Source organism: Sus scrofa, chromosome 3 (genome assembly GCF_000003025.6).
Source record: "Sus scrofa isolate TJ Tabasco breed Duroc chromosome 3, Sscrofa11.1, whole genome shotgun sequence".
NCBI lineage: Eukaryota > Metazoa > Chordata > Mammalia > Artiodactyla > Suidae > Sus > Sus scrofa.
In genome coordinates, this window is record NC_010445.4 from 130,693,564 (window position 1) to 130,719,465 (window position 25,902).

At 41.5% G+C, this 25,902-nt stretch overlaps 1 long non-coding RNA gene across 1 annotated transcript; it reads left to right on the plus strand.

The window, feature by feature from the left end:
* Positions 297 to 18,574, plus strand: LOC110260063. The gene is made up of 3 exons (XR_002342883.1): positions 297 to 796; positions 909 to 1,004; positions 17,436 to 18,574. It is a non-coding gene; the product is annotated as an uncharacterized LOC110260063 (long non-coding RNA).

Here is a 25,902-nt window from a genome sequence, read left to right on the forward strand (position 1 = left end):
TGAGCTCTGGTGTAGGCTGGCAGCTATAGCTCCAGTTTGACCCCTTGCCTGGGAACCTCCGTATGCCACAGGTGTGGTGGCCCTACAAACACACACACACACACATTCAAAAATGTCAAGATTATTACTGAGAAAAAAGGTGCCATTTAAACTATGACTGATGAGAACACCAAGCATTTCTTTCAGAACATGACTCAATTTAGAAAAGGTCGGATTTAGATTAGACACTGTCCTGGGTCCTATCCAAGTTGTGATCTTCAGATCTATAACCAGAGCAACACCGGGGCTTGGTGCACATGCAGGCTCATAGGCTCCACTCTTGGAACCACTGAATCAGAATCTGCCTTTCAACCCAGTCCCTGGTCATTCTTAGCACTTCTCAGTTAGACATTGATCTATAAAATCACATTATCTCCAAAAGTAGTCAACCAAAAATGCACATTGGCAAATGAAAAGGAAGTTGGGGATCATAGGACCATGTGGCCATATAAATATATGACATCATACTCATGTGTAGGCGCACATGGCTCTCGGGTATATTTTAGGTAGAGATTACTAACTCCATTCCCTGGCTATGGTCGTGTCATTGGTGAGAGTCGTTGACAAAAGTCTAAAAAAGAAACAGTAGGAGAAAGGCTAACCTGCCTCCACTTCCACCCCCGGCCTGTCCATCTGAGTCACGCATGTTCTTGGACTTCAGAGCCAAGCAGAGTTTAGAGGAGGTGCAGGTGTGACGGCCGCCCCCCACACCCGGGACCCGCTTACCTCAGTGCTGCCTGCGTCTATTTCTGGACAGGTGATTCAGCTGGCGCTACTGAGTAATCCTCAGCCTGACGCTGACATCCCACTTCCTGGGACTGAAATCAAACTTTAAACATCTTTATATCCTGTTTACTTTTCCCCTCCAGAAAAAAAGAAAAGTCCTGATCCCACGGAGGCTGCAGTGTGACTGCGGTGATTGCCTGCCGAAGGGCAGCCGCTCATCAGGAGGTCTGGAGCGGGAGGTGAGATTCTGTTTCCACTGAAATTTCAGGCGATCCTGGTACGCAGTCACTCGGATTGGTATGCAAATATTTGGGGGGAAAGTCGTTTGGAAGTAAATGCCAAAAATCTTAAGTCTATTTTGACACGGATTGGACTTCTAAGGAATTTCTACTAAATAAATACTCAGGAATAGACGCAAAGATTTAGATAATGTTTTTCACATACCTATTACAATAGCAAAAATAAAACAAAAATAACCCTACCATTCACAAAGTAGAGTTTTGACCAAAAATTACCTCATTGGCACTCACTTGAACATAGATAACTGAGAAAAAGGACTGGCATGGAAACAGATTCAAAATATAATTTAAAGCAAAATAAAGACTATGAAACTGCATGTTGAGGTTAATCTCAGATTTTATTACTTCATCTGAATGTTAAGAAATATGTGGATTATTAGATGTGGATTTTAGAGATATTTTGAAGGATATGCTGGCAAAGTGATTATATTATCTTTATTAGAATAACTTAATAACTTTTTTGTTTGTTTCTTTATTTAATGATTTTTATTTTTTCCATTATTGCTGGCTTAAAGTATTCTGTCAATTTCTACTGTATAGAAAAGTGACCCAGTCACACAGGCATATATACATTTTTTCTCACATTATCCTCAATCGTGTTCCATCGTAAGTGGCTAGATATAATTCCCAGTGTTATACAGCAGGATCCCATTGCTTATCCACTCCAAATGCATTAATTGGCATCTATTAACCCCAGATTCCCAGTCCATCCCACTCTCTCCATAAGTCTCTTCTCCAAGTCCATGAGTTTCTTTCCTGTGGAAAGGTTCACTTATGCCATGTATTAGATTCCATATATGTGATATCATATGGTATTTGTCTTTCTCTTTCTGACTTACTTCACTCAGTATGAGAGTCTCTAGTTGCATCCATGTTGCTGCAAATGGCATTATGTTGTTCTTTTTTATGTCTGGGTAGTATTCCATTGTGTATGTATACTTACATCTTCTTAATCCAATCATCTGTTGGTGGACATTTAGGTTGTTTCCATGTCTTGGCCATTGTGAATAGTGCTGCGGTGAACATGCAGGTACATGTGTCTTTTTCAAGGTAAGTTTTGTCCAGATAGATGCCCAAGAGTGGGATTGCTGGATCATATAGTAGTTCTACATATGGTTTTCTAAGGTACCTCCATACTGTTCTCCATAGTGGTTGTACCAGCTTACATTCCCACCAACAGTGCAAGAGGGTTCCCTTTTCTCCACACCCCCTCCAGAATTTGTTATTTGTGGACTTGTTAATGATGGCCATTCTGACGGGTGGGAGGTGTCATCTCATGGTAGTTTTGATTTGCATTTCTCTAATGATTAGCGATGTCAAGCGTTTTTTCGTGTGCCTGTTGGCCGTCTGTATAGCTTCCTTGGAGAAATGTCTATTCAGGTCTGTTGCCCATTTTTCCATTGGGTTGTTGGGTTTTTTTGCTGTCGAGTTGTATAAGTTGTTTGTATATTAGAATAACTTAATAAGTTTTAACTGTGAAGTCTAGAAACTGAAAAAGTCTTTCACACCTGGCTTACCACCTCCCAGTCTGAATCCAGACCGAGACCGTCCTTGTCCTGTGGTCCACTCTGCACTTGCTCTTGACTCAAGTCAGCCCCATCCTTGTACCTCCTCTCTCTTCCTGTCCATCACTGTTCATTTAAAGAGTGGAGAGTGGACTGTCCTTTAACTTCACACCTTAGGAAACGTTGCCTTGACACCTGGCTTGGTCACCTCGTGTGGAGAACATCCTGGCTCCTCCCTGGACCCAGAGTCTCAGGCTCCTGGTTACTGGGGATGGAGGGAAGTGATGAGGGTGCATCTACTTCCCTGAATCTGAAGTCAGGGAAGGAGAACCAAACATTTCTAGGGGACAAGATATCAGACTAGTGACTAGCCTTTTACACCATGCCAACCTCACGAAACCCATGAGGTGGTCTCTCCTGGTCTCTGGTCCCCTGAGGATGCTGAGAGGCACAGATTGGAGGGGTCTGTGCAGCTCACACAGGCAGGAGATGGCTGAGCTGGCATGAGTCTAAGCCTTCAGGTTCCTGATTTATTACTGAAGCTGAACACAGCTTCCATGAGGTCGTGTTCTTTTCCCAATGCTCCCATTCCAAAAGCTAATTTACCAAAGGAGGTCAGATCACCATTGGCAATCGTCTCTCTACTCATTGCTTTCAAAGCAGCATGTTCCGCACACTGGATGGTATTGCGATGCTATATATAGTGTCCAGAGCAGTCAGTCTCAAACTTTATCATATGTAAGTCATTTGGGACAGTCAAGAGAACCCTGTGGTGGTTCTCTTGGATACAGACCTTAGGGGTCCATCTTCAGATGCTCCCTGAATGATGCTGAAGCAGCTCTTCTACAGATCACTTCAGGAACACTGTTTTCTATTTTCAATGATGCCCTGGAAGCAAGACCAATTATGAGACCCCTTGGTGTCTGAGTAATGCAACTGTCAAAACAAGTTTGGGCATGAATAACTGGCAGGATGAATGCCAAAATAAACACCGTATTTAGGGAACAAGCCTGTTAAAGCGCCTGTTTTACTAGTTTTCTGCAGGCAGAGAAAGAACAAGGTCATTTCTGCAGTGTCTGCTGAAAAATCGTATCTCAATATTACCTCTAAATGCTATGAAATGTTTCAATACCTTTTGATATTTGCAGGACAAACATGACATTTTCAGAAAAGAAGACAAGAGAAGCTGAGAAGGTCACCAGGCTTCTTATCTGTGGATCAGGACTTGAGCCTAGAGCTCTGGACATCAGCCTATAATTCAGGGCTCTCATCATCACTCCTCATTTTCTCCCATGCGGACACCAAGGGGACCACAGTGCTTGGGGAAAGAAATCTCTTTGAAACCACAAAGTGGTCAATTTGAGTCAGGCTCTGCCCCTTATTAACTGGCCAGCATTGAGCCAGGTGATGAATTTCCTTGGATATGCTTCCTCAGCAGTAAATTTGGGATTGAATCACTTATTCAACAAACATTTTTTGAGCATCCACAATTGAGAACAACATCAGTTAGGTCTCTTCTTTCATAGATTGTACCCTCTCTACAAATTTGTTTGGAATATTAAAAATGAATCTTTAAAACAATTCTTGGGCATGGGTGAGGAATAAATATGCATTCTGTGGCCTAAACATAGTTAATAAGCAAGGGGAAGACTATTGGGTGATTGTGCATATGCAACCTTTTTTCGAATAAGAAATTCTGGGAAAATAGCTGTGCAGCCTGTTTCTTTCCACATTTGAGAAAATGGAGACATGTCCTGTGATGCTACTCCTAACAGGAAGAGTAACAGAAACCAAACAAAACCAGAACAAGATTTTTTAAATCATGAGCTCATACAACCATAAGTTTCTCATCAGGTGCTGCTCCCATTCATGGTTTCTCTTCAGCTTTATCAGGTAACTCAGCCAGCAAAAGGATATCTCAGGAGTCCTTCCTTTTTATGATGAAACAGGCAACAAAACATTTTTTTTTCGTTCACTTGTCTCAATATTACAGTTAATAATAGTGTGTATTTGTGACCAGCTGGAAGAAGGAATCCATCATGCTGCCTTCATTGTACCATTATTAAAGAGCTTAAGATCCTTAAGATAAAAAGATATCCCAGGCAGTGGCTCACATTTGGAGAGATGTTCATACATAGAAAAAAGCACTAGGGAAATCAAGTTTTTTCACTGCATCAGTGGCATATTTCTATTCCAAAACATTAAAAGTTAGTCTCTGCAGCTGTCTTTTTTCTACCTTCAAAGCTACAACATAAAAGTAGTTCAAAAGAAAGAATCAAAATATACCTCCCTCAATGTGCCGCATCATGTTTGCCCTTGCTGTGGGATTATGGGCAGCAGGCAAGCAGGTACTGCCATTCAGCTGGCACCTGCCTTCAATGGAACAGAAAAGAGAGCCCAGAAATAACCCCCAGCACACAAAGCCGACTAATATTTGACAAGGGAGCCAAAAACACTCTGGTGGGGAAAGGATAGTCTAACACTGAATCACCTTATGCAGAAAAAGGAAATTGGATCCCTATTATATACCACTCATAAAATCAACTAAAAGTGGATTGATAATTTAAACCTAAAACCTGAAACCATAAAACCACTAGAAGAAAACATAGGGAAGAAGCTCCTCGGCATTGGTCTTGGCAATCACTTTTTTGGATATGACACCAAAAGCACAAATAATAAAAGCAAAAATCAACAAGTGGGACTCTATCATAGCTGGAAGTGATCCTAACCAGCCACCAGGTTCTGATATTTTAAAGAAAAGTATCTTTTTCTTTGGCTGTGCAAAAGCTTGTGAGTTTGATTAGGTCCCATTGGTTTACTTTTGTTTTTGTTTCTATTGCCTTAGGTGATTTGACCTAAGAAAACATTTGTAAGATTGATGTCAGAGATTATTTTGCCTATGTTCTCTTCTAGGAATTTTATGGTGTCTTGTCTTATGTTTAAGTCTTTAAGCCATTTTGAGGGGTTTTTTGTGCATAGTGTGAGGGTGTGTTCCAGTTTCATTGATTTACATGCAGCTGTCCAGTTTTCCCAACACCATTTGCTAAAGAGACTATCTTTTTCCATTTTATATTCTTGCCTCCTTTGTCAAAGATTAATTGACCATAGGTGTCTGAGTTTATTTCTGGGCTCTCTATTCTGTTCTATTGGTTTGTATGTCTGTTTTGGTACCAGTACCACACTGTTTTGATTACTGTAGCTTTGTAATATTATCTGAAGTCTGGGAGAGTTACACCCCCGGATTGCCCACCCACCTCAGGATTGCTTTGGCTGTTCTGGGGCTTTTGTGGTTCCATATAAATTTTTGGATTGTTTGTTCTAGTTCTGTGAAAAATGTCATGGGTAACTAAATAGGGAGCACCTTTAATCTGTAGATTGTTTGGGGTAGTATGGCTATTTTTACGGTGTTAATTCTTCCAATCCAGGACCATGGTTTATCTTTCCATTTCTTTGAATCCTCTTTAATTTCCTTGATTAACGTTTTATAGTTCTCAGTGTACGAGTCTTTCACCTCCTTGGTCAGGTTTACGCCTAGGTATTTAATTTGGGGAGGAACAATTTTAAAAGGTATTTTTTTATTCCTTTTCTAATATTTCATTGTTAATATACAAAAACACAACAGATTTCTGAATGTTAATCTTATATCTTGCTATTTTGCTGAATTCATTGATCATTTTAAATAATTTTTGTGTGGAGTACTTAGGGTTTTCTATATATAGTATCATGTCATCTGGTCCTCTTGTATACATAGAGACCTATGTCTAATCACTTGTGATAGAACATGATGGAAGATAATCTGAGGAAAAGAATGTATGTATGTGTATGTGTGACTGGGTCACTTTGCTGTACAGCAGAAATTGACAGAACCTTGTAAATCAACTGTAACAAAAAAAAAAGAATAAAAAGTGAGAGTTCCCTTTGCAGCTCAATGGAAACAAGCCAACTTGTATCCATGAGGATATAGGTTCAATCCCTGGTCCTGCTCAATGAGTTGAGGATCTGGTGTTGCAGTGAGCTGTGGTGTGGGTTGCAAACACGGCTTGTATCTGTCATTGTTGTGGTTGTGGTATAGGCTGGAAGCTGTAGCTCCAATGCATCTCCTAGCCTGGGAACTTGCATATGCCATGCCTGTGGCCCTAAAAAAAAGCAATAAGTAAATAAATAGTAAGAAAATAAGTTTAAAAAAGAACAAAAAACGTGAAGTATCTTTTCACCAAAAAATCACTATGAATGTTATGGTTCTGTGAACTAGAGAATTTATTCAGACTAAAAATATTTAAGATCTAACTGAGAAAAAACAAAGAATTCCCTTTATTTTTATGCCACCCAGTGGTGGGGTGGAAACAGCTCATACCAGCTCTTGAGAGCTATTTTTGTTCTGTTTTTAAGAATTTTGTAAATCAGTTGCCAGAATTATTTGCACATTTTGCATCTGCAAGGTAGAAATACCACATAACACTGTACTAATGCACGTCTCTGCCCAAGTCCTCATCAAATGATTTTGTGTGGTAGCTTCAAACTGGCTTCAGTTAGGGTTTATACTATGGGAATTCATGACTCATACAAGTGAAGCCCTTTTTTCTGGATAGTGTGTGGTTAAATACTTCCTAGCACAGGTCCAGCACCATCACATCAGGTAAAATACTGTCACCTCCAAAGGATCTATGCTCATGGAGAGGAAACAGGTGCTGGACATTTTAAATGGATAATGCTTTAAAGTTATTTTGATTTGCTTTGGTAAGGATGTAAAGAATCCAAGATGCTCTGGCTCTCTGTCTCTCAGTCTCATATGGGAACACATATACACAACACAAGAACAAGTGTTTTTTTGATCTTCTAACCTCACTACTTTGTCCTCAGGATTCCCATTCCCTTTTTCCTCCCTGTAAATTTCTATTTATTATTTAAGACCCTGCTCAGATGTCACTTTTCTGTAAAATCATTGTCCACTATCCCAGGCTTCTGAAGCTCCTCGCTTTGAGCTGCATTCTCAGTAAGTCCTACCCTGACAACTGTTTCTAAAATTATAATTGGGCACCAGCATTTATGCTGGACAAACCCTTTTCCCCTGACATTGTTTTATCACAGAAGCACATGAAATACATTATTTTTTATGTCTCTTTTAAATGCCATGAGGGCAAGGAGTTCTGTTTGATTTGCTTGTGTATCTCACTTAGCCATCAGCAGGTACTCAACAAACTTTTGATAAATGAGTGAATTCCATTTGTAAGAGGTGGTGTGAACTTGAGTCCCAAAACTGGACAAAATGTTTACCAGACTTGTAGCTTAGGCAAGTTACTCAAATTCTCTGGGCCTTGTTGCAAGGTAATTATGCAAGGTAATTAGATCATGCAGGAGGATATATACCCTAATCCCATTGACCAGCGCCTTGTACAGACTCCAAATCCATCAACACTCCTTCCTGCCGACCAGCCTTTCTTTCCTCACAGTTGACATGTTCCCGGAAGCCCGCATGCCTGTTAATGCATGTTGATCCCATGACCGCCTATCTCTTATGTGGGAAGTTGCCTCTCTTTCTGCTCTCTGGCCAATCAGTCATGCCCACAGTCTTGCCACCCTGGGGAGATCAGGAGGGGCTGTGACTGGACAGCTGTGGACAGCCTGCTAAGAGGATAAAGCCTTTTCAACCACAAAGAAGAAGCTCATTGTTGCAAACTCTGATCTGGCCCATTACTACTGCCCTGCCCATCCGATGGAAGAGCACTCAGACGGTGATTAACCTGGGGATTTCAATTATGAATGAACTAACGAAATGCCTGGCGACCTCTTTTCGATTATTAAACATGAAACACCAAACATCAAAAAGGTATTCAGTTATTCAGATTGCCAGCATTTGGGAGTTCAAGGGTTGGAAATCTTTTCTCATGTTGGATCATGCAGTGAGGCAAGGCACGTGACTCCCTGAGCCATCATGTCAGGGGGAGATGTATGCGGAAAGCAAACCAGGAAGAGCCTTAGATGCCACTCTGAGCAGATGCAGTAAAACAGGGGTTTTGTCAACAGTTCATTTCAGTATGATGATAAAATCTGCTTGAAGTGCCTCTGTGCAATCTTAACTTTCTGCTCATATTTATTCAAGACAAAATCTTTAAAGACATGCCATTAGACCCTGTTTTATCTAATACCCAGAGTATTTCATTCACTTAATAAGTTGTGGCATTGCTCCAGGCCCAGTTAGAATGATATAATATTTCCTATAATGGACAAACCACATAATGAAACTTGAAAATAAATTTCTTGGGAAAACCCTTCTTCTAAAGTAGAGATATTGGGGAAGAAATGTTAAAAGATAATCTGGGCTCTTTGGGTTGGTGATCTTCATAGTAAGTTTAAGGGTAGAAATTATTTCTAAAATATTCAGGATTCAGAAATCTCTGGGGATGGTGTGTGAAGCACGATTGAGCCATTGCATAAGCCACAGTGCGTAATTTGGGGTTCCCATTTGCTCCTTGTGGTCTGGAATGTCTCTTGTGTGTCTGAAACAAAGTATAGGGCATTTGATTCCATTTTTCTTTGGTTCACATTGTAAAGTATGCGTTTTGAATATTGGAAGATGCATGTGAAACATTGTCCATCAGCTTTGCCTGCTCAAGGGGAAAAATAGTAGCTTCAGGGGCCAAGCTAGCACACAGCCCCCAGGCCGAGGAGAACAAGGACGTTGGTGTAGGACCCCACCACAGTGGGAGCCCTCCCTGCATGAAGGGAGGAGGCAGGAAGAAAGGAGCTGGCATTTAATACATGATCATCAAGAGGTAAGAACCTTCCTCTGCATCTCAGCCAGTCCTGCCAACAGCGCAGCGGTATTGTCACCTTCGCTTTTGCCACATAAATCTTGGAAATACTCTAAATTCACTGCTCTTCACAAAAAGAAAATAATGGCTTTACTCCTCTGTCAGACCTCTGCAGAAAAACCCACAGTAAGACGAGTACCCAAATTCCGACAGTCTCAGGTATTGGAGCAGCGCTGTAGCAATAATAGTACCTAACATACAGAATGACCGTGAGAGTTAGAGTTGATGTCTGTGTGTCAGTGAGCACTAGCCTCCGCAAACAGCAGGTGCACTGCTAGTAGCACCTACTCGTGTTGGTAAAGTCACTAGGATTGTCATCAGGACATGTTATTTGCACTCACAGTGTACGTTGCTAGAAAAGGAAGGAACCACTTACACATTCCAAGCATGGCTTTACTGCCCAAGACCTGGTAATCATTTAAATATTTGTGGAAAATAGACTGGATTTTAAAAATCAGGCCTGATCCTCTTCCTCACCTTTTCATTTCCATTTGCTCTAATGTGAGAGAGAGAAATGATCTCTTCATCCAACCTGACCTTCAAAAGGACCCAAGAAGACCTGGGTCATCTTTCTTTCCTTATTTTCTCATATCTCAGGTATTCAAGTAGAGGGTTACTAAATCTCTATCTTTATTCACAAAATATGGAAACACAACTGCTTCAGGGCATCCTCCCATTTCACACATTTGGTGAATTAGTGCGGAGCAAAAAAAAACAAAAACAAAAACACCTGTGTAATAAATATACAGACGGACGAAGAGTTACATGGAGTAACTAACACTGCATTCCAGTAACTCTAATCTGAGTTTCTTCAAGTAGAATGCAGCCAAACAAATGTATTAAGAGATTTTAGTAATAAATCTGTGATAAACCTTGCAAGACTATCTGTATATGGTAGAACAATTTTTTTTTAAATGGGAAATTAGGAGTTCTCTTGTGGTTCAATGGATTAAGGACCCAGCATTGCTACTGCAGCGGCTTGGGTTGCTGCTATGGCATGGGTTCAGCCCCTGGCCCAGGAACTTAAACATATATCATGTGCAGCCAAAAAAAAAAGAAAAAAAACTGGTAAATTAAATTTAAAGTAGCAAAACTATATTTCAGTACTTTCTTATTCTAGTATATGGAGAATATATATATATATATATATGTGAAAAACTTATTTTCTGAGTGTCAAGATGCCTACAGATATTTGCCAGTTCCCTCCTTGTATAGTGAAAAAGTGGAGAAAAAATAAATCACATAAGTTTAACATTTCTTTGCTAAGAACAGATTGATGGATATAAATATATCATGAGAAACCCATTAACTCTTGCTGAGGGAAAAAAGCTGATTGGAAATTCTGATCCAAGAAATTCTGAATGTTCTCAGGCCACAAATAATATGGCTTAGGTATTTTAAAAAATTCATCTACGAAAGGGAATATGTGAAGAAAAGATTATGGATACATTTAAAGGGAGGATGGTATAGCCTGGCTGATGTGACGTATATGTGCTATTTTCTGTCGCGTTTCTGCTCGCAGTAGTATTTTTAACTTTGGATTCTCTAACAGTTTTAGACTTACATCAACCTTACAAAAATAGCAAAGAGAATTCCCATAGCCGCCCTCCCCAGCCTTCCCAAGCACTAGCATCGTAAATGACTACGCTATGAGGATCAAACAAAGAAAGGAACAGCAATACTTTTAACTAAACTGTGAGCTTTAACCAAAGGTTCGTGCAGTCACACTAACTTCTCTCCTCTGGTCCAGAATCAATCCAGGATCCCGTCTTGTGCTTTGTTATCACGCATCCTCCACGTCCCTCGTCCAGGGGGGGTCCTTCCTCTGTCCCTGTCTTTTACAACCGGGACACTTTTGAAGAGTATTGGCTAGTTGTTTCGGACGTGGCCCTTGAGGTGGGTTTGTCCACTGTTTTCTTGTGAGTAAATTGGAACTTGGCATTTTTAGTGCAGAAGTCACATGGGTGATTTTGAGTCTTTCTTAGCGTCTCTTATCAGGAGGTACTCGGTGTTAACACGTATTACTATGTGTGACGTTAATTTTGATCACTTGGTTCAAGTCGCCTCTTCCAGGGTTTTCCACCGCAAAATTATTAGTAAGGACCTTTGCCCACTCATTTTAGCACGTGTTGCTAATTCTTAATTCAACTGTTAGTGCCATGGGGTTTGTAAGACAGGGATTCTCTCTTTTTACTATCCCTGCTATACTAATTAATTGAACTCAACTATAAGGAAGAGCTGCCCCTTCTCCTACCTTTATTTGCATGATCATTTATTCATTTACCCCTGAGTTTATGAACTCAGGGATCTTTATCTCATTTTCTGGGTTATGACTTGCAGCGCCAAGACTTCATGGTTCAGGCTGTCCCAGGCTTGCCCGTAGAGAGTGCTTTCAAGTCGGACCCTGTGGCCTTTCCACACGACCATCACTTTTTTAAACAGTTTCTTACTTTCCGACATGACAGCATATTCCAGACTCCCTTTGTATTTCCTATTCTTCAAGCCGAGAATCAATCATTTCTTCAGGAATCCCTGACTCTTTACTGGAACTCACTAAATGTAGTCATTGATCCTAGACCCTGTAGTGGACAGAATTAAGAAATATGTGTGTGTACATAAACTCTTGTAGATAAATAGTGAGATAAATGACAGATCTATTAGATATCTATTGGATAAATAGATGACTCAGATGCTAGGTAGTAAATCGACGATTGGTCAGTAGCTGCTTTATGAAATTAATGGATTTCTTAGTCTTCAGATAACCTCCCTGTGTTCCTGTAATTAATAGATCTTGGTGTATTTTCTTTATGTGGTGCGGGTGTCTGATAGTATTATTGCATTAAGTTTATAAGAGGTGGGAGTTCCCGTTGCGGCTCAGCAGATTACGAACCCAACGAGTATCCATGGGGGTATGGGTTTGATCCTTGGCCTCGCTCAATGGGTTAAGGATCAGGCATTGCTGTGAGCTGTGTTGCAGGTTGCAGACGCGGCTCGGACCCTGTGTTGCTGTGGCTGTGGTGTAGGCTGGCAGCTGTAGCTCCAATTCGACCCCTAGCCTGGGAACCTCCATATACTGCAGGTGCCGCCCTAAAAAGCAAAAAATATATATGTATATATAAGAAATGGTGGTTTGGAGCTTCTTTTCTTAATTTTATTTATTTATTGGTTTATTTTTACTGTCTCTACTGGGTTTAGGTTGATATTTTCCATGATATTTGAGCTAGAATTTATTTTATTTTATTTTATTTTATTTTATTTTTCTTTTCTTTTTAGGGCTGCACCCACATCATATGGAGGTTCTCAGGCTAGGGGTTGAATCGGAGCTACAGCAGCTGGCCTACACCACAGCCAGAGCAACTCAGGATCCAAGCCACATCTGTGACCTACACCACAGCTCACAGCAACATCAGATCCTTAACCCACTGAGCGAGGCCAGGGATCAAATCCACAACCTCATGGGTACTAGTCAGGTTCATTTCCGCTGTGCCACAACAGGAACTCCTTAATTCATTTATTTTAATGCTTTCCATTTTATTGGGGTTTTTTAAGTCACGTGAATTTTTCCAGGTATCGTGCAAATTAAATGTAAATAGACAATGTCATCAAGGTATATTTTATGGATGTATATTGCGCATCACAGAGGGGCAGTTATTCAAGCACCTACGGAGCAGGAGAGCAAGATCACATGACTAAGGTCACTTTTCACTATGGATCAGAGCCGCACACTTCACTGAGAAGTAAAATCCTCTCTAGGCTTGGGGAAAAGTATGTTTGGTTTTCAAAAAAGAAAATAATGTTTAAACCCTGTTCTGTTAGCATACACAATACCCCTTCCCTTTCTTTCTGGGAACCAGCAATAGCTTCTTACCACCCAACTTCTCAAGAAGTTGGAAAGCGTTTTAATCAATTGAAACAACTGGTAACCGAAGGGCACATCATCATTTTAGTTAGTTAGTTAGCTAGCTAGTTAGTTAGTTAGTTAGTTATTTTAGGGCCACACCCTTATCACAGGGAGGTTCTCAGACTAGGGGTCGAATCAGCTACAACTGCCATCCTACCCCACAGCCACAGCCGCATGGGATCCAAGCTGCATCTTCGACCCACACTGCAGCTCATGGCAACAATGGATCCTTAACCCGCTGATCGAGGCCAGGGTTCAAACCCAAGTCCTCATGGATCTTAGTCAAGTTGATTACCACTGAGCCACAACAGGAATTGCACATGATCATTTTATTTTATTTTTTATATAATTACTTTTATTTTTTTCCACAATAGCCAAGACATGGAAGCAACACATCATCACTTTAAAATACATTTTAAGTATTTGTCAAAATCACCCTACATCTTCCATTTTGTCTTACAATTTCCTACAAATAAAATCATATTTATGAGGACCTACTCAGAAATATAATAGGAGATACAACAAAGGTGCTCTCAATTAATTATCTTAACTGGGGATATTGAGCTGAAGTAGGGTGAAGGTTAATAGATAAGTAATTTCAAAATGTTTTAATAGAAGAAATTTTTAGAGAAATACACTGCTAACTGCAAGTAAAATTTCCAGAACACAGCAGCAAATATTTGGTAAGTTAGTCAGCATGCTCTCTCCTCCTGCCCATGTCAGCCAGCCATTATTTGACTAGAATTTATATTAAAGGCAACTTGTTTTCATTCAATCAGCTGTTTTCTTATGTCACCTGATGAGCCTGCTCAGAATATCAGAATCTTTCCCAATTCAGCACTTCAGTCTACCATCACCAGTTGGCAAGTGGACAAACTATTAGTTAACCTGATTACGGTACTAGTTACTATAAGTATCATTTCAAGTTTGCATTTTAAGAGAAGGACTTAAATATCCAATACAGGAGTTCCCACTCTGGCTCAGTGGAAACGAACCTGACTAGTATCCACGAAGAGACAGGTTCAATCCCTGGCCTCGCTTGGTGGGTTAAGGATCCAGCATTGCCATGAGCTGTGGTGTAGGTCACAGACACGGCTTGGATCCCGCTCAGCTCAAATCTGGCGTTGCTGTGGCTCTGGTGTAGGCCGGCGGCTACAGCTCAGATTAGACCCCTAGCCTGGGAACCTCCATATGCCACAGGCGCAGCCCTAGAAAAGGAAAAAAAAAAAATCCAATACAATGAATGGTTTTTTAATTTCAAATTTTTATTGGGTAGGTTAAGAGGAACAGAGAAGAACATTTTAGGATTCCAAGAAGAAATCTGACATGTAGGAAAGAAAACGTCTGCCCTGTGTTCAAGTCACTTTGCTAAGAAAAGTGTGCTGATGTCAACAGGCGTATCTCATACGTGATTGTGGAAGGGTTTGGGGAGTAAGCTGAGGATTCGGTCCCTTCTCAGGTCGTTAAGGAAGAACTACATTTAACTTTCATAAGCGTATTTTGGGAAGTTTTGATACACAAGGCTGAACTGTAAGGGAGAGAGCCAGGATTTGGTAAGATCCCAATGAAGAGAGGGATTCTAAAACTGAGTAACGCATAGCAGAGAGTCAGACCTTAACTTGGATACTTACAGGGGAAAATGAAGAGATGCACGAGAAAGAGGCAGTCTAAAGGTGAGAGCGGTGATGATTAGATGTGGCTGCCGAAGGAGTAAGGGGGAAAGATGTATGAGATCAGCCTTAACAGCTAATGTGTACACCAGGCACCCCTCATCCCAAATCCCACCCCTGCCCCCAAGCCTCCTGCATAGAAGACCCTCTGCATCTGCCCTGTTACAAGTGGGTGTTTTGGCAAAGAAGGGCTTATCAAATTAAGAAAGGAATCTGCTTCTATGAAGCCTGTAGCTGTAAATGATCACCAAATGAGAGCACGAAGAGGCTAATTATTCAGAGCTTGCTGTAACCACGAAGGCAGCGCTGTCATGTCCCTTCTTTCCGCCCCGCGGAGAGTGACAGTGGGGGCTGAAGAGCCAAGAGGGGTGGAAGTCTTCAGGCGGCTTCAAGCGGCGTGCGGGGGAGGAAGCTGCAGGTGGGCTGATGAGGTGTCAGGCCTCTGACGTGGATGGCTTGGGGAACACCTTTGACGTTATCTAGTTGGTGCTGAGTAGCAAGTAGAGCCAGCAATGAGCGCCACGGACCAAGGCCGGCCCTCTGGCTGCAAACTTACGGTTTGGCTTCCTAGAGGAATTTCTGCAGAGGGCAGGGGTCCGGGTTCTGTTGTCAAATATGGTGTGACCTTTGTGCCTGTGTGTATTCATCTCTCCACCCAGGTGTGCAATACTCAGGTAAGATGCTCAGTGAAAGGATAGGAGCTTTCAGAGACAACTTTATTGAATGAGCTTCTCATCGAGAATATCTAATTTTTCTTGTTTTAGTCGGCTCGAGAGATTACCGATTATTCAAATGCAAATGTTTTACAATAATACATGTGAAGAACATGGGAAACTAGCTCCCTAATGATTGTGCTTTACACTCTGAAGAAGGGGATTCCCTCGGAATGCGGTCAATCCAGCGTTTCCTTTTTATAAATACACGTACCTGTATTGCTGCTTTGTCAGCAGAAAAGGTGATACAAGCGGTATGAAAATAAAATAAAACAGATGTTCCAGATGAATAATAAATGATTTTTGTCTGCAGGCTACTCTGTCATAGCCTGGGGAATGTGGGTTAATTTTTCCCCTTGACTTAACAAAAATTCAAATTATCTACCAAATCCATTAAGTTTACTTTAATAACAAGAAATTAACTAATTGGCACAAACAGCCATCTAGGTAATGGGACAAGCTAACCCAAACTTGAACATTACACACGAATGTTTCAAAGCCATTTTGAGCCTTCCTGGTTGACTAGAAATTTTCCTATTCCAGAGGACAAGTTGTTTTGAAATTGCAGCACTTTCCCCCTCGGGGACTTCATAATAAAAGTAGGTTAATGTTCAATTATATTTTTGCTTTTCTAGTTCATCATAAGGTCTTCTTTTCGTGGCCTCCTCACTGAAAAATTGAAAAAGGAAAATAAATAATTTAAAATAATTTCTTTCTGGGGATTAATATCATAGCATAAAAAATAACTTTATAAAATATTTGACTTTAAGAAAATCTAATCTGATACTGTCTATGTCAGCTTTTTATAAAATTAAAGAATGTTTGGTTTTCCAAAGCATACTTGTTATAATTTTCTAAGAATGTCTAAACATTTCTCGGCAAAACCTAGTGCTACGCAGAAACAAATTGTGTGCTTTAGATTTAAAGGTTGTTAACATATTATTTTTAGTTGCTTTTTTTGTTTTTTGTTTTTTTTTCCTTTTCTAGGGCTGCTCTCTCGGCATATGGAGGTTCCCAGGCTAGGGGTCTAACCGGAGCTGTAGCCGCTGGCCTACACCAGAGCCACAGCAACGCGGGATCTGAGCCGTGTCTGTGACCTACACCACAGCTCACGGCAACGCCGGATCCTTAACCCACTGAGAGAGGCCAGGGATCAAACCCAAAACCTCATGGCTCCTAGTCAGATTCGTTAACCACTGTGCCACAACGGGAACTCCTATTTTTAGTTTTTTTATTGCATAAGCTTCTGATATTCTAACCTAAAATCGAACATATACGTTTGCCATTCATTTAGAAAATCTATTACTGGAAGCAAAAGTTGCATTTTAGTTGCTTCTCAGATGAAGTATTTATGCATAAATGGCTCCACTGAAAACAAAAAATGAAGTCCTAAATCTAAAGTACCTCCCAGGGGTTGGCGTGATCCCCACTTCCCAGATCCTTAAGGCTTCCCACCTTCCTCCCTCTCTGGTGCTTTCCACTCTGACTCCTGCTTGGAATTTTAAGGAAGTTGGCTTTTGACTGTACTTGGATAAAGATGGACCTTAATGGGTTTTCCAAAGTGTTTACATCTCCAGGCCCCAGGACACCTAAACTGTCCTTTGAGGTACCCTTCCAATACTAAAACAGCACTTATGACGGTGCTATTTGTAAAAATAGTCCCCTGGCATCTGTATGCACGCAACCATCCCTCCACACACCACCCATTAACAGTATAACCCAAAAGTCACTCACACTGACATTAATTTAATTCTCAATTTCGCTTCTCAGCTAATAATGATTTTTGGAAAATGCCCCCGCCTGTCCTAAGAAATAAAGCTTCTGGTGCAACCAACATTGAATCCTATCCTTTTTATCAACGGAGACCACAGCCGTGAACTTGTGTTCTGAAATATGAATTTCATGAAGCGCTTGGGAGCAAGTGCACTTCTCGGCATCGTGATAGAGATCTCCTATAAAGAGAACCAGCTGAGGTCGCACCAGTGTTTTCAAATCATCTTTATTAGGATTTTTCATTTAATCCAAAGGCAATGCTATCACCTTTGCCAGCAGTTTGCTTGCTTTTCATGGCGGAGTTGGAGGAGAGGAAAGATAAGAGAATTCTCTAAAGGAATGAAGAAAACAGACACATGTACGCCTGAAGTAAATGGACATTTACCTATGAGTCACTAGCGAAAAATCCAGTGCTTCACAAGGAATTGTTTATTCCATAAACTTAAAATGGAAAACTTTTGCCCAGGATAAATAAATGATTCTCTTCACCATGTTTTTTTTTTAACATTTAACAATTCCAAGTTAATAACTCAATCGACTGTAACTGTAGCTGATGGCACAGATTTTTCCCTAACTCTTTGAGGAAATGGGCACAGCCAGTGCTCAACACACACTATCCAGTTTATTAATATATCTGAACTCATACCAGTACAGTAATGTATTTTAGATTGTTCTCTCCTTTCTTAATTAAATATACTCTCTATTTCTACCTTTCTGCTCCCAATCTCACTTCTGCTCACTCTATTACTGACTCTGACACTAATTAAGATTCTGCACCCCGTTCAAGTGTCCGGGAAGCAGGGTTCCCACACAACCACGGGATTCTCAGACACCGCCTGAGTATCCCGCAATCCAACTCAGTTCTGACATGATCTGCCAAGAGGTGAGGACCCGTCCTACAGGTCTGGCTCCGTCCTACAAGACTGCCCGCCGGAGTCTGCTCACAAGCCCAGGTTGTCACCTGTGCTTCTGACCTGGCTATGCATGTTCCCACAGCTCTCCTTCAGGTCCAATTAATTTGCTAGAGCAGCTTGCAGAACTCAGATGAACATTTGCTTACTAGATTATGGTTTTTATAGAGATATAACTGGGAACAATCAGATGGAAGATTAGTGGCAAGATACGGGGGAAAGAACTTTCCGTGCACACCAAATCTCCATGTGTTTTCCAACCTGGAAGCTCTCAGAACCCCATGCATTTGGACTTTCATGGAGACTTCATTCCATAGGTAGGATTGATTAAATCATCATTTATTGATTCACCCTCCAGCCCTTCTCCCCTCCCCAGAAGTCGGGTGGTGGGTCTAAAGGTTCCAACCTCCACTCTCAAGGTTGATTCCTCTGGCATGCAGCCTCCATCTGTAGTTGCGTAAGTGGTCCAAAGTCACCTCATTAACATGAAACAGCACCTTTGTCACTCTCGTCACTTAGAAAATTCCAAGTGTTTGTGGAAGTCTGCGTCAGGAATAAGAACAAAGGTCAAATGTATATTTTTATCATAAATCACAGTATTATAGCTCCCCTGGTCGTATTTTAAGGGCTAGGCAGAAACTAAACGTTTACAAGTGTTGATTCGCTCATTAATTGTTTTCGTTTAGTTGAAATTCTTTAGGTGTCGAATGACTTCTCTTGGAAGTGTGAGTTATTTTAGCTATCATTAAAGACATGCAGTCATTCCTTTTTAATTAAAAGTTTAAAACCTGAGCTTCTACAAGCACAGGAACCTAAATAAAATGAAGATGCAATTTTAACGTGTAGTTTTAAATTTTGTTTCTAGAAAAATAAAATACTAATCAAAATTTTTCATAACAATCTTTTATAAAAATTGTTTTGAAATGTGTTGTTTCTAATATTTGAGAACACTTAAAGGGTTGTTTTGATGAAGACCTAATTAAATTCAGCACAGTAATATTTCACAACATTATAACGGAAAATAGGTGCTTTCACGTATTAAGTAACGTGTGAGTTTGATATTAATTTTAGTGTTTTTACGCTCATTCTCTTCTTCTCACTTTATCAGTATAAAGGGTAGTGCACACGCTAAAAAAATAAACCTTATTAAAGCAGACCTTTATAAGAGACATTCTTATCTGGTTGGGTCATACACACTCTTCTATCTATAAATAAGTGTATGTATAGATGGAAGTGTGTGTATGTATGTAGTATTGACGTATATATAATAATGTATTGCATTTTATTGATTGAATATCTATTTTCTTTTTTTTAGGGCCACCCCTATGGCTTATGGAGGTTCCCAGGCTAAGGGTTGAATCAGAGCTACAGCTGTCAGCCTGAATCACAGCCACAGCAACGTGGGATTGGAGCCGCATCTGTGACCTGCACCACAGCTCACAGCAATGCTGGATCCCGGCCCACCGAGCGAGGCTGGGGATGGAACCGTCATCCTCATGCATATTAGTTGGATTCGTTTCTGCTGTGCCACAACAGGAACTCCAGGCATTACACTTTCAAACACGATGTGGAGGTAATTTCTTTTTTTATTTATTTTTTATTGTTATTTCCCCCAACACCCTTCTTTTCTTCCCCACTCTACAGCATGGGGACCCAGTTACACATACATGTACACATAACTTTTTCTCCCATTGTCATGCTGCATTGTCAGTATCTAGACATAGTTCTCAGTGCTACACAGCAGGTTTCATTGTTACGGAAAACTCCCTCTGAATGGAGAATGACATGGCGCCCCCATGAACGTATAACCCAAGACCCCAGATTCTTCAGGGTCCTGGGGCTACCCATCCTGTCTTCCCCACATGCTGTAGTGAGGGTCCCTTCATGTTACGCCTGCCCAGCCCCACCCCACCCCTATCATTCTGAAGATTTCTCAGCAGAAGTGGGGCTGAGGATTGGCAAATATTTGCCTGAGTGGCTTCTTCTGAGTGGCATAACTGCTAACAGACGCTCTGGTCTTCTCTCCATAATACTATTTGGGTCCATAATTCTCAAAAAAAAAAAAAAAAAAAAAAAAACTAACAAAAGAATAAGGGTATTAGAGTCCTTGAAGTTTTTCTAAGCGAAAATGGATTACAGAGTAAGTGCAAAGAAATTGGTTTAATTTGCTTAAGAGGACTGGCCTTGAAGTCCTACTGCCTTGACTGACCTTCATCCCTCGAATAAATGTTGAGCTGGTGGCCACCTGCCGGCTCACTTGCCGTGTAACCCTGCTAATGTCCCTCTGAGCAGCACTATGACTCTCCTTTGGAGAAGCGTCAGTTCCTGCATTCGGTCCAGGGGTCAGCTGGCGTGGACTCCATCCTTTGTGCTCCAGGGATTGTCATGTGTTCACTCCTGATAGTAACGGTCACCAGACTTATTCAAAATAGATGTCAGCTCCAACCATAAAACTGTGAGAAATAACCCACACTTTTGCTGGGGTTCTTGGGAAATTAAGGGATCTGCTCTCTGCCTATGTTGCTAAGGCATGGAGAATGCAAGCCCAGTGGTGCGGGGGGGCATTTTTACAGGACCCTAGAGAGTTTTCTAAGTACAGACGATGTCGCTGAGGAATAGTAAAGCCTGACAACACTCCCAGAGCCACTGAAGCCTGGTTTTCTGCCATGGTTTTAATGATCCGTGCCACAGAGTTCCTGTTCTCTTTCTGCTATGCAACAGAGCGGCTAACATTATTATGTTATTGCGTTGGTGCCAGCCTGCTTAGGCTCACAATTCAGACTGACTTCTCACTAGGTGTGATTGTGGAAAAATCACTAACGCTCTGGGCCTGGTTTTTCACCTGGACCCACCTCTTGGGTGGTTGTAAAAAATAAACAAGTTAAAGAGGCAAAAACGTAGAACAGAGCCTGGCATACAGTATGAACTGTTTAAATCAAAGTTATCATTATGCTGTGGTAAATAAATAGTAGTTGTTTCTAAATTTTTAATAATCTGATTTCCTTCTCTTTAAAAAAATTATTGGAGTAGAGTTGACTTGCAATGTTGTGTTAGTTTCAGATGCACAGGAAAGTGATTCGTTATACATACACACACAGGACCTCTATTCTTTTTCCCCATATAAGTTATTGCATTATGTTGAGTAGATTTCCCTATGCTATATGCCAATCGCATCCCCGATTTATCCACTCCACAGTTTCCCCTTTGCTAACCCTACATTTGATTTCTATTTTGTCAATATGTGCTTTGTATCATTTTTATTAGATTCCACATTTTTGTAAGTGACATCCTATGGTATTTGTTTTTCTCTGACTTACTTCCCTTAGTATGATCGTCTCTCTTTGAACCAGTCAAAGCTCGGTTTCTGTCATTCACAGCCGCCAAGATCTTCTCTATATCATTTTAGTGCTATTGCTGGACGAAATTAACACTCTGGAAAGCCCCAGAATGCATAAAATGTTCAAATAGTGCTCATTTTTTATTACCATCACCACATACTCTCATGTTCATTTCCTTTTTCCAAGTGTCATTATTAAAGGGAACTTTTGTTCCCCAGCTTGAAGAATTTCTCAGCAACCACCTTCTACCCTTAAGAACTTGCCTCTGGGCTTCAGGCTGCCCTCCTCCTGCCCTGTCCTTCAATGCTGGCACCCACCCTCCAGGTGCCTTTGATTCCATGAGAGATTTCAGATCTCCCGCACAAAACCAGCCATCTCTTGACATACAGGAGACGTGCTCCATTTAATTCTTCCTACCCAGACCTCCCTTCATCTCGGAAACACAGATGCTTATTCACAGATGCGTTAGAGCAGCCAACGGTTCTTCAGTTCATTCTGGATTTAATTCCCGCGAACACTTCCCCTTTCAGCCAGAGTCACCAACAGCAGGGACACAGTCAGATGGTTTCTTTGCCAACAGTGGATGCTGAGTAATGGGTTTTGGCATCTGATTCCCAATCCACCTGCTCAGGAACCCCCAGGGCCTGTAATTCCTGAGGCAAAGGAGAGCTCCCTCTGCTGAGTCTCTTCTCAGGGCTCTCAGCTTCTTACATCCTGTGGTTTGGTGCTGTCAGAGTATGCATGGTTGACTGTAAAGCAACCATTGCTTAGTTTAAACCCGCATCCCCTCCTAATGTGTAAACACTTCATCTTTAACGTTTACTTTCAATGACGGCTGGTAACTGCCGCGTTCTGTCTCCACTCTGAGCCTGGTCTGTCTATGCATCTGCATTTTCTCCGTGGTGTCATGGTCGGTGTCGTTTCCAGAAAGCTTCCGCAACGGGAGGGGGTTAAAGGCACTTTGGAGGAAAGAGGCCTCAGGCTGAGTATCTGGGCTGTCAAATCGCCTCCCCGTCATGAAGCACCAGGACATGTGTGTGCGTGACGCCTTTAAATACTCTGACGATGAGTTTGTAACATTACAGTTTAGTGACTTTAATCTCAGTGTCACATCTACGGCCTGGGGAGAGTTCCCTGCTTCTAGAATTCAGTTTTCACTCTGCAGCACCTCAACCCATCTCACACACACACACACACACACACACACACACGGAAATTTCCTAGTTTCCTGAATATCGCTGATTCTTATTTCAAGTTCCCCATTCATCCTCTGGGAAATTTCCCCAGCAACCAGAGTAAGTGCTCCCCTTTTTTGGGGGGGCGGGAGGCTTCCTCAGTGCTCTGTGGATTTACCTCTTGCTCACCATGTGAATCAGGTTATGAATTTGCTTTGTTTCAGGGTAAAATATGCGCAGAGACTGAAATGGCCCTGGCCAATATTTTATTTAACACAGGCTCACTGTGGGAATTCTAATCATTTCACAAGCCAGGAACATACAGGATGATGTCTCTTAATAAGCCAATAAAGAATACCTACCATAACATATTCCAAACCAATGATGAATTCATTTCACCGTGGTTTCCAGTGAGGGGGAGATGAAAAGAATAAAGCCCAAGTTTAGTTCAAGGTGTAACTTTCTAAGAGTTGATTTTCGGAGCGAGAGCTCAGCTAGTGGACATCCAGCTGCCAGCACAAAAGTCCCTTGTTGCTAAAGCACATTGCTAAGGAGCAAAGATGCTGGTGTTGACAGGCAAGAGGTTCCTCCTGGGGACACTGCACAGTTTTCACCACTGCTGAGCAGAGATTCACCTGATCCAGGTTGGAATAACGCCCCAAGGTCTTCAGAGAGATTTAGAGTGACCTTGGCCAGACCCAACACTCTAGGAGAGTCCTCAAAAACTCTGAATACTTATAGTCTAAATGCCCCCTCCCCAGATTTGCTTTTCTGCCTGTTCTTGTGGACAAGCAGCCAAGCTACCCTGTGCTCATCGCCGATCACAGATGAGCCAGGGACCACCTCCTTACACAATTTCTCTTTTGCAGCAAAACAACTTTACTTTTAAACATTACTTCTTTTTTGTCATTCACAAGTGTATTCAAAGTCGATCAAACCCCTACCCAGTAATATTTGGGTATCACTCTCCCTCCAGCCACAGCCCCCTGGTCACATACTGGCATCTTCATGACTGTCTGTTAGACCCAGCGCCCTCGTCACCTGCCTCATGGGCTTGTCTCCAGGACGGTGGCTTCAGGGCACCTCAGCCTCTGCAGACAGTGCTGGTCTCTCTTGCTACCCCGTTTGCTGAAGTGAGATTCAAACAACCTATATCGCAGTCAGGTTCTGGGTTGCAGACCTCAGGGACCCATGCAGGCTTTGCAGTTAATGCCCTGAACCAAGTTCAGCAGTTCAACGACAGGTCAGCGCAAACATTGATTACGTAAGAAGCTCCAGAAGTTATACTTGGGGACCTCCCAGTGACATGGAATGACCAAGCTAATGGAGATTATATTCAGATATTCAGACACGCTTGACAAATTTAATACATAGGCATATACCTCTAGAGACCGAGTCACCAAAGATGGCATCAGAGTACCCCAGCCTCTGCAAATGGGTGAGGATGGCTTCATGAGTCATCCTCCCCAGAGAAGCCATTCTGTTCTTTCTCCCCAAGCCGCCAGCTCCCCACATTTGTTTAAGCTCTTTCCTCAGACATTAGGAATCGGAACAACTTTCCTGTGAATTTACTTAATCAAGTGGCTGGACCTGTGTGGATAGAACTGCTGTTGGAAAGATGCAATAAAAAGGAATACTGGTAGATGCCAACTATGACATTGAGAATGGGTGGGCACCTACTGTACGGCACGGGGCATTTTCACTGCTTTGGTTTGAGGCGCTGTTGTGGCTTGGGTTTGATCTCTGAGCTAGGAACTTCCATATGCTGTGGATGCACCCCCCCAAAAAAAAGGAATGCTTGGCTACAATTTCCTTTGTAATTAAAATAGTTAATGATTGAAACCTAAGTTTAATATAACATAGAGTCACCCAATGCAAATTCTACCCATTACAGTATAAAGTCAAAATGCAAAGCCAAGGTATTTTAGCTGTCTGTGGAATCTAAATTTGTATAATGGTTGAAACAAAAAAAAATGTATTTCTTGATTATGTAACATTTGGTACCAATTTAAACTCTGCTCAGTCTCCTGGTGACTAACGTTTGTTCTAATAAGATACGTGTAAATACCAATATAAAAATAACTTTCAGAGGTAAATTAAGAAATAAGGAGAAATATAGGAGTGATAGTTTTAAACACACATGTCTCTGGGGGGGAGAGATGACACTCTCTTTAGCTGACTGATTAACACAGCATCTACTTGGAAAAATGTAACAGTACACAGCTCTAGATTACACTATAGGTAGGGTTCTATAGGTTCATAAGCACTTCATAAAATGCCCTTAATAGGACACACACACAGAATGTGGAGTGTGTCGCCAATGACCTATTTATTAATCATGTTTACTAAACAAAACAAAAATACATATAATCATGACATTTTTAAAATAAAGCTTCTCTGTGAAAAGCCGTCATAAGACGACGAAATGCGTGAGGTGTCTTTATCCCAAATCGTAGACCCGCCTGCGAGGGTAGGGGGCATATTGAACCAAGTCCTGCTGCTGAATAGTCTGCAGGACACTCTTGGTGACTGTTTTTGCTCATTCGAGTTCGACATGTTTTCCCCTTGTGGGTGAAGAAAAAGTCAAAAGGAGAATCACACACTTCAGGAAGGACCCACTATGAATTAAGAAGGCAAATAAATACAGACATATGAATTGATGATGATAAAATTGAAATGGAAAGGCTGGTTTTAACGCCCTTCACTTTGAAAACAAAATCTAGTTACCAGTCAGACCAGCACCAGGTCAATGGCAGGAATCTCCCACCGTCTTCATCAGACACCCTCCACCCTCGCACCCGTGTGCCTCTGCCCTGGGCCTGGAAATCCAGAAAGCTTTGTTTGTCTCCAGTTCCTAAGACTATTCTGCCTGGGCCTGCCCGTCCCTTCCCCCACCCCTGAGCTCTCAGTCCTCACCTCTGCATCCACATTGGACACACTTGCAGGAGTTTAGGATGAGTGGAATTAAAGGAGTGAGATGTGCAGAGCATAGAAAGCAACTGGCTTATCTTTGGGGTGGGGGGGCCACACTCATGGCACG